The sequence below is a fragment of the Capricornis sumatraensis genome, chromosome 2 (genome assembly GCF_032405125.1).
Source record: "Capricornis sumatraensis isolate serow.1 chromosome 2, serow.2, whole genome shotgun sequence".
Classification (NCBI taxonomy): domain Eukaryota; kingdom Metazoa; phylum Chordata; class Mammalia; order Artiodactyla; family Bovidae; genus Capricornis; species Capricornis sumatraensis.
In genome coordinates this window covers 116,020,370-116,033,994 of record NC_091070.1, presented here as the reverse complement: position 1 = coordinate 116,033,994, position 13,625 = coordinate 116,020,370, and positions in this window count along the sequence as shown.

The window sequence follows — 13,625 nt, the reverse complement described above, 5'->3', positions numbered from 1 at the left end:
TTTCTTCAACTTATATACATATATTTACAGTTTTCTCCTGGTTCTTATAAGTAATGTGTCCTGGAACAGGGTATCTTTGCACACATCTCTGGGCATGTCAATGAAATAAATTCCAAGAAGGGAACTAGCTGAATCAAAGGTATACATGTTATAAAGGCTATTGATAATATTGCTAAGTGTTACCCAGAGAAACTGGGTCCTTACCATTCTCACCTGCAGCAGAGCCCACTTTGCCCCCAAACTCTTCCCAACACCAGGATTTTTGTCAGTTTTAATCTTTGCCATTCTGTTAGGAAAACAGTTGCAGTTCATTAGTGTTTCAGATCGCATTTCTTTGAAGAGAAGTCGAGAATTTTTTTCCATCCACATGCATTGGTTATTTACTTTTATTCTGGTGTGAATAACATATTTCTATCCCTTTGGCTCATCTTTCTATTGGCAGGATCTTTCTCATATCAGTTCTTAAGATCAGGGAGAAAGATTTTTCTCTCAATTTTATCTATCTACAGTTATCAAGTCATGTGTTTTGCAGATATTTTACAGCCATTTTTAGTGGCTGAATGAATAGACAACACTTCATTTAACCACCCCCTCCCCCGGACATTTAGATTAATTCTCAATTTTATGATTGTAAATTGAAGCAGTGAATCACTTTTCTGTAAATATTTCAGGTAGTTTCTTAGCACAGAATCTTACTTTAAATTCATGACCACACACCCCTGGGACTTCCTCCCCTGCTATTGCTGTTTTGAACTCAGTCATCCTTTTCTCCAGATGACCATTTCACACCTCTCCTCTCTCTTCAAACTTCCCCTCCTAACTCTCAGCTGCTGACCTGCTTCCTCCTTCATTTCAAAAAGACTGCTTTGGCAAGGTCCTTGTGACCTGCGTGCTGCTAACCCAGCGGCCACTTCTCAGCCTTCAGCTTCTTTGACCCTGCTTGTCACTGCTCAGCCAGTATTGCTGAATCATCCTCTTCTCCCTGACCCCTGACAGAGAGAGTGACCTAGCATTCAATCCTCTCTCCTCTGTCTGCGCTTAGGCCCTGAGAATCTTCCTCCAGGTTCACAACTTTAAACGCCCTCCATAAATCTTTAGCTTATTCCTGTGCCCTGACCCAGGGCCTGAATACTCACTTGAAGTCAAATGGCATCTGAAAGTTAGTATGTCCCGAACTGATATGCTGGTTTCTACCCCTCTGTTCCATTCTTCATGGACTCTTACCTGCTCTGCCTATAATTTCCTCCACTTCAGCCAATGACCACCCTTCTTTCCAGGTGCTCAGGTCAAAAACCCTGGAGCTCGTCCTTAACTCCTCTTGTCCTCTCATACCTCGAGTTCAGTCCATTAGTGAATGTTGCCAACTCTATCTTTAAGATATATCTGGAATCCAGTTCATTCTCACCACTACCACCACCACCACCACCATCTCCTGTCTGGGTTATGGGATCAGTTTCCTAACTGGGTTATGGGATCAGGTTCTCCAAAGGTGCTCACACTGAGTCTATTTCTGAGTCTATGAATTTACAAATACTTATAAAGCACCTACTATGTTGTCAGACACTTCACTAGGTACTGGAGATTCAGACAGACAAAAACACCTGCCCTCAGATGTATGTATTCAGGTATGGAAGACAGATGATGAACAGATACACACAAGAAATACGTGCAGTGAAAGTGAAGTTGCTCAGTCGTGTCCAACTCTTTGCGACCCCATGGACTGTAGCCTACCAGGCTACAGGTCTCCTGCCTGCGCTCCATACACTTTATTCTCCACACAGTAGCAGAGTGGTCCTTTAATAGTTGAGTCACTCCTCTGCTCAAAACCCTCCAGAGCCTTTCCAAAGCACTCAGTGTAGAAGCCAAAGTTCTCAAAATGGCATGCAAAGCCAGGCGTGGCAACTCCTGCAGCCCGTCTCCCCCTGCTCTCCCTCATGGTTACTCCACGCAACTTCAGTGACTACCAGACACTCCCTAGAACACACCAAGCGCACGCCTGCCTCAGGATATTTGCACAAGTTGTTCCCTCTGCCTGGACCACTTTCCCAATCAAGTATCTGCTTGCTTGTTCCCTCACTTTCTTCAGGTCTCTATTCAAATATCACCTCCCCCCCACCCCCAGTAAAACTTCCCTCGACCAAATTTAATGAAATAGCATCCTCCTGCTCGTGGATATCCCCGGTGGCTCAGTGAGAAGGAGTCTGCTTGCAGCTCAGGAGATTCAGGAGATATGGGTTCAATCCCTGGGTTGGGAAGATCCCCTGGAGAAGGAAATGGTAACCCACTCCAGTGTTCTTGCCAGGAAAATCCCTTGGACAAGGGAGGCTGGCGGGGCCCATGGGGTCACAAAGACTTGGACACGACTAAGCAACTGAGCACGCACACACTCCTTCTCATTCTCAGCCTGACGATTTCTGAGCCACCCTCCCTGGTTTATTTTTTCTCTAGTGCATTTAACATCACTGCACATATTTCAGGCTTTCCTGCTGGCTCATCCTGCCTACAGTGAGGGAGACCTGGGTTCGATCCCTTGGACGGGAAGATCCCTTGGAGAAGGAAATGGCAACCCACCCCAGTACACTTGCCTGGAAAATCCCATGGACGGAGAAGCCTGGTAGGCTACAGTCCATGGGGTCGCAAAGAGTTGGACACGACTGAGCAACTTCACTTTCACTGCACGTATTTCTTGTATCTGTTCATCATCTGTCTTCCATACCTGAATACATACATCTGAGGGCAGGTGTTTTTGTCTGTCTGAATCTCCAGTACCTAGTGAAGTGTCTGACAACATAGTAGGTGCTTTATAAGTATTTGTAAATTCATAGACTCAGAAATAGACTCAGTGTGAGCACTTTTGGAGAACCTGAGACCTCCAGCCGAATTGCTTCCAAAGCGATAGAACCAATTTGCACAATCACCACTAGGGGGCAGGCTATTAGTAGTCCCGTTTTAAGCAAGGCAGCAGAGACCCAGAGGAACGAGAGGTTTACCTGAAGTCACCCAGTTCACTGCTGGAGGAGCCTAGGACTCCTGATTCCCAGAAGACAGTGCGGCAACTCAGAATACTGTGGGAGGACCCAGGAGGACTTTGCAGAGGAAGGGATCATTTGGGAGAAGGGCATGGCAAGGTGGGAAGTTTTCTACCAGGTAGAAATGAGAAGAAACACCATCCTAGGTAGGGGATGCAATTTAAACCAAAACTTGAAAAAGACTAAAAATGAATTTTTTCTCATTTTAAAAAATATTTTTTATTTTTTTCTCATTTAAAAAAAGAAGAAAAACAAAAGAATAAGAAAAAAGGATACAGAAAACATAATAAACCGATACTTGAGGAAAGGCAGAGTCCAGGTGGACTGGGCCGAGCCTTCCCAGGCTGAAGGGATGAGAGGAGGCCAGGAACACCATCAGGGAGTCTGAAATTAATTCCCAGGACCCTGGGGAGCCAGGGGGTATTTTTGAGCAGAGCAGTGATATGAGCGCTGAGGTTTTCTGCTGGCTCACTGATGTCTTTCAGTTTCCACTTCTTTTCCCCTCTCCTTATATGTGTGTGTCTCTCAGCTGCCCCCTGCCCCTCCAGGCCCAGAAGTAACTGGCTAAGCCATTTTCCTTTTCCATGTCACCACCCTGACAGCCTGTCAGGGAGCAGGAGAGGGAGGGGCTGAGACAGGACCCTTTGTCTCTTAGTCTCTCCAATGCCTCGGTGCCCCCTGCCCAGCCAGGGGGGTGGAGGAAGCAAGGCTTAGAAGGCAGCTGAGAGGGGAGGGTGCCTTTTGTTCCCCACCCACCCCGGCCAACCTGGATGGACTCTGAGGCGCTGGCCTCCCCGCCCCCTCTGGGCCAGGCCTCAGGCCCTTACAATCCTTGGGCTGAGTCTCCGTGCTTAGTACCAGTCAGTGCCAGCTGGCAGCTCCCACCGGAGACTGGGGTGGCATGAATATGGGGAAGGGGGGAGGAAGTGGGCAAGGACCCAAGGAAAAATAGGGGCCAGGATTTGAGGAAGTGGTAGTCATAAGCTGGGTGGCCAAAATGGGGGTCACAAGGGATGAGGAAAAGGCTAGACTGAGGAGTCTGGGGGTTTCTGGAGGAAGAGGGGATGTGTCAGGCCCCCTACTTTGGCCCTCCTGTCCCTGGCAGACCTAATCCTCTCCCTACCACCCAGTTTTCTCTACACCTACCCCCTTAAGCTGCCCCTAGCTAATTCTCCTTGGTCCCTTTAAGAGCTGCCTGGGAACTGGGACATCGGAGGGGGCTGGCAGGGTCCCCACCCCCTCCCCCTCCCTGCCTGCCTCTGCTCCACCCCCTGCCCGGTACAGACTCTGCTGGAAGTCTTGGACGCCTGGGTTAGGGTCTGCACTGCTGGGCTGGGGGTAAGGCTTGAAGGTGGCGGGGAAGGAGGACCTCGGCCCCTGAGGTGGGATGGGGGGGTGTGGGATGTCCGTTTCCTAGCCCTGTGGACATGGAATATCGGTGTGCCAACTTCAATGGATGACTTAAGGGGCCCTCTGGGTGGTCCTCCGGCCTCAAAGTGGGGGAAGGGTAACCCCAGGGATCTTGAGGGACAGAGCCTAGGGGGACAGGATGCCTGCGTTTCCTCACCCTTCACTCCTCATCTCATTTTCCTGGGACTGTCATTTGCTAACCTCTGTCCAATCACTTCCTGCCCCTCCTTCAATTAAGGACATAGGGCCCTGACACCCTGTCTTCCCACAGATGGGGAAACTGAGACTAAGCAAATCAGAGTCAGTATGATCGTGTGCCCCGGCTGGAGAAGTGGAGGTGAGGCTGCAGAAAGCACCTCCTTCCTTCTCTACTCCCAAGAGCTAGACAGGGGACTCGCGTGTCCCGCTCACCCCTGTAAATTTCTAACGGCAGCCAGAGCTACCTCCAGAGACTAAGTCTCTGTTCCCTCATGGGGCAACTTAGCTCCTTCCTGGAAGTTTTGAGTTCCATGTCACAACCAGGAGAGGGTTCCCTGAAGCCCAGCTGGGCAACCTGGAAAGAAGCAGAGGGGGGACTGTAGACTTCCCCTACTTTCCTCCCTCTTCAGAAATGGAAATGTAGTCTCTTCAAATTCTGCTACAGGGATTGGGACCAACGCCCCCAAAAGGGAAAGCATTGGGGCAGGGGCCCAAGGACACCCCCGGGTGTAGGCTCTGCAGTCCAGCCCTAGCTCAATTTCAGTGTCTTTTAGCCCCTGCCACCTTGATTCCAAATCATTTCTTCCTCTCTTGCTGTGTGTCCCAATCCTGGGGGAGAATGATTTCGAGTGGCCTTGGCCTGCAGTGGCTTGAAGTTGGGCTTTAGTTCCCCGGCCAGAGATTGAGGTCAGATCACAGAGATGAGAGCACCAAATCCTAGCCACTAGACCAGTGGTCAGGGACAAGCTTTGCAGAAAAGAATTCCCACAAGGCTGGAAAGCAGTGAGGCTAGTAAAGTGTTTATTTGGAGGAAAAGAGTACAGTATGTTTGGATATACACATGGGCAGACTCAGAGGGAGAGTCCCTGAGTCGCGCCCTCGTGATAGTTGGAATTATTTTTATGGGGTATTTCTTCTGGTTTTCGTTTGGCCAATCATTGTGATTTGCCTGGTTCACAGTCCATATTTCATATATCTCAGGATCCTTCCACGTTTGCCCATGCATCTCTTGGTCAAGATGGACTCTACCGCAAAGGCCTATGGGTAGGCCATCCCTTAGCATTATTCCCCATGATCTCCAAGGAGCCTTTCTGTGGATGTGTGGTCAGACAGGTGCCCTAAAGATGAGTGATATGTGGTCTAGGCAGGGCCCAGCCTCCTCTCTTAACTGTCCTGTTACTTTCTTCTTGGAATTTCAGTTCATATGGAATGGATTTCCTATCGTGGGCCTGAGGGGCCCGTCTGCCTCCTGCCTCAGGAAGAATCCTTTGGCTTTCTCTGAATCCCCAGGGCCTCAGGGCTGAGGGTACAGAGGGTGGCGTGTCAGGAAGTGGTGGGGGATGTGACAGCATCTCTGCTTAGTCCACTTCTGCTTTCTACACATGCCCTTCTTGCCCTGCCCCAGGCGGAAATGCTCACCCACTACCCCAAACCAGACCTTAAGGGGAACCACATCTGGCCTGTGAAACTCTCTGCCCTGGACCGGCACCAGAACACTCACTTCCTTCTTTGTAAACATACTAAGTCTAGAGATGAGCCAAGCTGCTCCCAGGTAAGCTGAAAAGCCATCATTTTACTTATGTGAATCAGAGAGGGCAGGTGCCCTGCCTAAGATCACACAGCAAGTTATAGGGATCCAGGCCCAGGATCCAGGGCCTCTGCTTTCCATGGTGCCTCTTTTCACAGTCTTCCCACAGATCAGGATAGACCAATCGAGAACGGGCTTTTTGTTTCCCTGTTTTCGGCCGTGTGACATGTAGGATCTGAGTCCCCCAGCCAGGAGTCGCACCCCTGTTCCCTGCAGCGCAAGTGCAGAGTCTTACCCACTGGCCGCCAGGGAGGTCCCCTAGAAGGGGCTTTTTCAACTCCTCATTTTTTCAGTGAAGAAGTGAGGCCCAGACGGGACAGGAGGCAGCTCTGGTAAATAGTGGCTCAGGATCAGGGCTAGTAGAGGACACCAGGCCCAGCTTCCAAAGCTTCTGCCCAGACCTCTGCTTGCCTCAAAATAGGAAAGAATCCAGCTTAGGCTTGTCTCTTTCAATCCCTATCTGGTCTGATCCTCTGGAAAGTCCTTTCTGAAGTCTACCCTCCGTCCCTCCTCTTATAGCACAAACTTTCCTCTTCTACTAGGTCTCAGGGAGTTAGCCAAAGGCTTCTGGCATCTTAGTACAGTGGCTTAGGAATAAACACAGAACTTGAGCCTGGCAGTGGAGCCCTTGCCTTGCAGGCCAGGATAATATTAGTAGGAGACAGCTTCTTAGGCTTCTTGACAGAGACCTTGCCTCTTGGCTTATTTGCATAGGCATTTGGGTGTTCATTTGCATCCTCGATGGCAAACTCAGTTTGCCTGGGGTCAGGCTGGCCAGCATCCGGGTGTGATCCTCTTACATATACAGAGCTCCTGAAGGAAGGGGGAAAACCCAGAGAAACTGACCATAAAGGAGAATTGGCCTCAACTAATCCTCTGAACCAAGCTGGGGAACATCTGCCTCGTGATGTCTGCCTGACAGTGGGCAAGGGAGATGAGCAAGGACCCCCAGAGGCTAGTGTGCTCCCCCTCCTACCTCCGCCCACATCCAGAGCCCTGCGTCCTCCGCACATGTGAATTCAGGAGCCGCAGAAGGTGGGGCGCAGGGGGACACGAGTAGGAGGAGGAAGAATATGGGGAGATTCTAGTCCCTCCCACTTAGAGATGCAGTTGCCATGGTGACTGAGGACCAGTGAGGCGGGATGGGGCTGGGGGTGGGGGGCGGGGGTGTGGCAGGGACGAAGGCACTGGGAGACAGGAAGCCTGGCATTCCAGAGGGAGGGAGACGCAGCAGCATATCCAAGCTCCAGGTAAGGGAGCCGAAGCGCTGACAGTTCAGAATGGAGGGGGCGGTCCATTGTCTGGCGCTTGCTCTGCCCTGAGGAGGGGGCAGACAGAGGGGGTCAGGCCATTGTGTTCAGTACTCAGCTGAGTATTCCAGCACTAGTCGGACAGGAGGAGGAAACCCAGGAGGCACTGGGTAAGGGGTTAAAGGGGATTGGGTTGGGTGGACGGAAAGAAGGCTGGAGACCGTGGGGGTGAGAAGAGGTGGGGGGTGCTGGGGGAGCAGAGGCTTGGGGATATATCCTTAGTGTCTTACACACATTCAGTTCAGTTCAGTTCAGTCGCTCAGTCGTGTCTGACTCTTTAATTATAAGTTGATTTGACTTGCTTGTGATTGTGAAAAAGAGGATAACAAGGGACTGGGTAGATAGGGCTAAGAAGCGGACCCAGGAATCTGATGTTCCCTAGGACTGTGCTCTTCTGGGGCTTCCTTGAAGCTGAGGGTAGAGGTGGCGGGAAGAATTAGACCAGCTGGGTCGCTGGCACAGCCAGGAGTGGCTTCTCTCCTGGCTCCAGGACCCCTCCCTTGGTGAGGTGTCCAGGCTCCATCAGAGTGCAGAAGAGGCAGACCCCGGGGTGAGCATGGGGTGGGTGCGGGAAGCAACTTCTCCCACCTCCATCCCCACACCTAGATTTCCATCCTGGGCTGAAAGCTGGCCAGAAAGGGGTTATTATTTGATGTGGTCTAGGGGCCATGGGGAAGGAGTCCCCACCAGGAGGTCAGGGCTGAACTCAGCAGAGCTGTCATGGGGGTCCCCAGGTTGGGCCCCAGGGCTTAGAGAGAAAGAAGTTGGGGAGCCCCCACAGTGCAGCTGCGAAATGGCATAGCCCCGACCACCTGGCCCTGACCCACTGACCGCTTCCTACCGCCACCCCACCTGAACTGCTGCCCTACCTAGCCTCAGCCAAGACACTTCCTCTCCCTGGCCTTGGTTTCCTCATTTGTACAGTGAGGGGGTGGGACCCCGTCAGCTCTGAGCATCCTCGATGTTGTGAGAGGTCCTGCTACATTATTTGCCAGGCCCAGTGCAAAATGAAAGTGTGGGGCCGCTCATTCGAAATCTAGACTTCCAAACATTCTGACTATTTACGAAAATATCTTTCCAAGGTGGAATGCCAAAAAAGTTTTCAGGAGATTCCACAGAAAACTCTGTTTCCAAAGACCTTATCTCGTTTCTCCTTTTCTTCCCCCCTCCCAAACTCCTTCCTTGCATTTCTGAAATCACCTATCTCATATATAGCCTCTGCAGTTAGCAACCTGAAAATCTTATGGATTACCAGATCAACTTCACTATGATTTCATGAAAATGTATGTGAAATTATAAAAAAATTGCAAATGCTTATGTTTAAAGTTTCTTTTATGACAGTGCTATGTTTAAGTGGGAATAGACATTAGTAAACATTTTTTTAGTGAAAAAACAAAACAAAACAACCAAGACTTATAAGACAGCAGCACTTGGGCGTTAGACTGAGCCTGGGCCCCTGTGCAACTGCCCAGGTTACGTGCCCAGGAAGCCAGCCCTGACTGTGGGCTGGCTCTGTGTGCAGCAGCAACAGAGAGGGCAGTGCGGCTTGAAGTCTGACTCCTGAGACTCTGGTACAAGATGGGCAGTGATGGGGGCAAGGTGACCCTCCTCCCCACCAGGCTCCTCAGAGAACTACCCTGGGAGGCCCTTGTGGAGGCAGTGGAGGCAGGACTCGTAGGCTTCTGTTTCCTCTTGAGTCAGGATTCAGCCCAGAGATACTGTTTCTTAGCCCAGGGGGGAACTAGAACTTGCTTTCTCCAGCCAAGTTGCTCAGAGTTGAGTTCCCTGGACCCGGGCAGGAGGAGGACAGCTAAGAGGCACTGTGGCTAAGGGATTCACTCTGGAACGAGGCAGACCTGGTTTACCTTTCCTTCGGGCTACTCTGCCTCACTTCCCCTACCTTTAAAATGTGGGGACTTCCCTGGTGATTCGGTGGGTAAGACTCCATGCTTCCAAAGCAGGTGGTGAGGGTTCTGTCCTTAGTCAGGGAACTAAGATCCCACATGCTGCATGGCAAGACCAGAAAAAAAAAAAAGATTACTGTAGTATCTAGAAGCTAAAATTGTTGGGTAGAACAAAGCCTGATAAGGCAAACTTCATACTTGTGGTTGGAATGCCAGATGTTTTCAAGAGATTCCACAGAAAACTGTTTTCAAAGACCTTATCTCCTTTCTTCTTTTCTTCCCCCCTCCCAAACTCCTTCCTTGCATTTCTGAAATCACCTATCTCATATATAGCCTCTGCAGTTTACAACCTGAAAATATTATGGATTACCAGATCAATTTCATTATGATTTCATGAACACATATGTGAAATTATAAAAAAATTGCAAATGCTTATATTTAAAGTTTCTTTTATCCCACTCCTGACAAGCCAGCCTTTGGGGGCTTGACTGGTGGCTCAGACGGAAAGCGTCTGCCTACAATGCCGGAGACCTGGGCTCAATTCCTGGGTCAGAAAGATCCCCTGGAGAAGGAAATGGCAACCCATTCCAGTACACTTGCCTGGAGAATCCCATGGACAGAGGAGCCTGGTGGGCTACAGTCCATGGGGTCGCAAAGAGTCGGACACGACTGAGCAACTTCCCTTTCCCTTTCTTCCCTGTATGACAGGGCTATGTTTAAGTGGGAATGCTGCTGCTGCTGCTGCTGCTAAGTTGCTTCAGTCATGTTTGACTCTGTGCGACCTCATGGACGGCAGCCCACCAGGCTCCGCCATCCCTGGGATTCTCCAGGCAAGAACAATGGAAAGTGAAGTCGCTCAGTTGTGTCCGACTCTGTGAGACCCCATGGACTGTAGCCCACCAGGCTCCTCTGTCCATGGGATTCTCCAGGCAAGAATACTGGAGTGGGTTGCCATTTGGTTGCTATTTCCTTCTCCAATGCATGAAAGTGAAAAGTGAAAGTGAAGTCGCTCAGTCGTGTCCGACTCTTTACGACCCCATGGACTGTAGCCTAAGTGGGAATAGACATTAGTAAACGTTTTTTTTAGTTAAAAAAATATATATATATCAAGGCTTACAAGATGGCAGCACTTGGGCGTTAGACTGAGCCTGGGCCCCTGTGCGACTGCCCAGGTTACGTGCCCAGGAAGCCAGCCCTGACTGTGGGCTGGCTCTGTGTGCAGCAGCAACAGAGAGGGCAGTGCGGCTTGAAGTCTGACTCCTGAGACTCTGGTACAAGATGGGCAGTGATGGGGGCAAGGTGACCCTCCTCCCCACCAGGCTCCTCAGAGAACTAGCCTGGGAGGCCCTTGTGGAGGCAGTGGAGGCAGGACTTGTAGGCTTCTGTTTCCTCTTGAGTCAGGATTCAGCCCAGAGATACTGTTTCTTAGCCCAGGGGGGAACTAGAACTTGCTTTCTCCAGCCAAGTTGCTCAGAGTTGAGTTCCCTGGACCCGGGCAGGAGGAGGACAGCTAAGAGGCACTGTGGCTAAGGGATTCACTCTGGAACGAGGCAGACCTGGTTTACCTTTCCTTCGGGCTACTCTGCCTCACTTCCCCTACCTTTAAAATGTGGGGACTTCCCTGGTGATTCGGTGGGTAAGACTCCATGCTTCCAAAGCAGGTGGTGAGGGTTCTGTCCTTAGTCAGGGAACTAAGATCCCACATGCTGCATGGCAAGACCAGAAAAAAAAAAAAGATTACTGTAGTATCTAGAAGCTAAAATTGTTGGGTAGAACAAAGCCTTTATCAATAAGGCAAACTTCATACTTGTGGTTGAGGTAAAGAAGACTTGTCAGAAGGAAGAACTAGGCTCGGGGCATTGAATCTAAGGCTTCCGGGGAGAGACAGGAACAAGGCAGGGGCCGGGAGCCTGGGGCTGGAACCTCCTCCCTCCTCCCCGTTCCCCACCATCAGAACTCTTCTCAGACAAGCCAGTCCATTCAAGCAGAGAGGCCTGCAGCAGGGTAGGTTTACACTCTAAACTGAGGGTTAGGGGGCATGAAATGTGGGGTCCAGGTGGGAGTGATCCTTGATTCTGAGACTCTAGAAAATTTTCTCCGGGTGACTGGGCCAATGGCTTCTCCCAGGGGCCTGGCAATGAGACTCCATGAGAGTCTGGGGGAGTCTAAAGTAAGTGTTTTTTGTTTTTTTTTATAATTTATTTGGCTGTGCTGGGTCTTAGTTGCAGCATGTGGGATCTAGTTCCCTAACTAGGTGTCAAATCTGGGTCCCCAAGTTGAGACTGCAGAGTGAGTCCTAGCCACTAGATCAGCAGGAAAGTCCCTTAAGCTAGTCTTGCCCGAAACAGTTGTCGGGAGCGGCTTGGCTGAGACCTCAGAGAAACTGAGGGAAAATGAAAGCAGAGGGAAAGGGAAGAAGGCTGAGCCGACTCTGACAAGGAATTCTTCTTAGAAGGAGTCTAAGCTGTCCCACCTTCTGTACATCTTGCTGTGGCAGGGAGGGGGGTGGGTGGGTGGATATTACGCAGCAGGAAAGACTTCCTGACCATGAGGAATATGCATTTAAGGAGGTGGTCTATTTATTAGAGTCGGATTAGCCCTGGGACGTCTGTGTTCTGTAACCAGCAGTCAGCTGGGGCTGAGTGAGCAGGAAACTACCCACTTTCTAGGTCATGAAGCCTTTGGTGCTAGATGCCTCATTAACCCTGCATTATGAGATCCCTGGAGCCCTAAGGGAGGGGTGAGCAGCCACCATCGGGCCTTTGGGTGCCTCAGAAGTATGAGCGCAGATGGGAAATTTTCTGGGTCTCCCACTGGCCTGATGCCGCCCTAAGAGCGCTGGAGATAAGACTACAGGAGGAATTTTCTCAGCAAAGCCATGGATGAGAGCCTAATGCAATTGTTTTATTTATTATAAAAAAATTTTTAATCATTAAAAAAATATTTATTTATTTATTTGGGTCTTAGCTGTCATGCAGGCTCAGTTACCCCAAGGCATGTGAGACCTTAGTTCCCTGACCAGGGATCGAAACTGTGTCCCTTGTATTGCAGGGTGGATTTGTAGATACTAGACCAAGAGGCAAGCCCCGAAATCATTTTTTAAATGGAAATATATTTAATTGACAATGTTGTGTTATTTCAAATGTACAGCAAAATGTGGGCTTCCCTGGTGGTCTAGTGGTTAAGACTCCATGCTTCCAATGCAGGGTGTGGGGGTTTGATTCCTGATTGGGGAAGGTCCCACATTGCTGAGTAGTGTGGCCAAAAAAAAGAGAGAAAGAAGAGAAGATTGTACAACAAAGTAATTCAGTTTTACATACACATACGTATATACAGATAAGAAAATTCAAAGTGTGAGTGGCTCAGTGGTGTCTGACTCTTTGTGACTCCATGGACTGCAGCCCACCAAGCTCTTCTGTTCATGGAATTCTCCAGGCAAGAATACTGGAGTTGGTTGTTGTTGTTTAATTGCAAAGTTGTGTCTGACTCTTTGCGACCCCATGGACTTGTAGCCCACCAGACTCCTCTATCCACGGTATTTTCCAGGCAAGAATATTGGTGTGGGTTGCTATTTCCTTCTCCAAGGGATCTTTCTGACCCAGAGATTGAGCTCGGGTCAATCTGCATTGCAGGCAGATTATATATAAACATATTCTTTTTCAGATTGTTTTCCATTATAGGTTATTACAAGTATTAAATATAGGTCCCTGTACTATACTGGAGAAGGCAATGGCACCCCACTCCATTACTCTTGCCTGGAAAGTCCCATGGATGGAGAAGCCTGGTAGGCTGCAGTCTGTGGGGTCGCTAAGAGTCAGACACGACTGAGTGACTTCACTTTCACTTTTCACTTTCACACATTGGAGAAGGAAATGGCAACCCACTCCAGTGTTCTTGCCTGGAGAATCCCAGGGACGGGGAAGCCTGGTGGGCTGCCGTCTCTGGGTCACACAGAGTCAGACATGACTGAAGCGACTTAGCAGCAGCAGCAGCCTGTACTATACAGCAGGTCCTTGTTGTTCACAATTGTATTGTTTTTTAAAGACTATGGCTCGGTTGGACGTGGGAGGTCTGAAAGGTTATCCCACTTCAGGGATTTCCCTGTTGGTAGGAGTGGAGAGACCCCACCTTGTGGGTAAGTGAAAAGAGGAATATGAAAGATGGTATCATGTCTCCTATCTGGGAA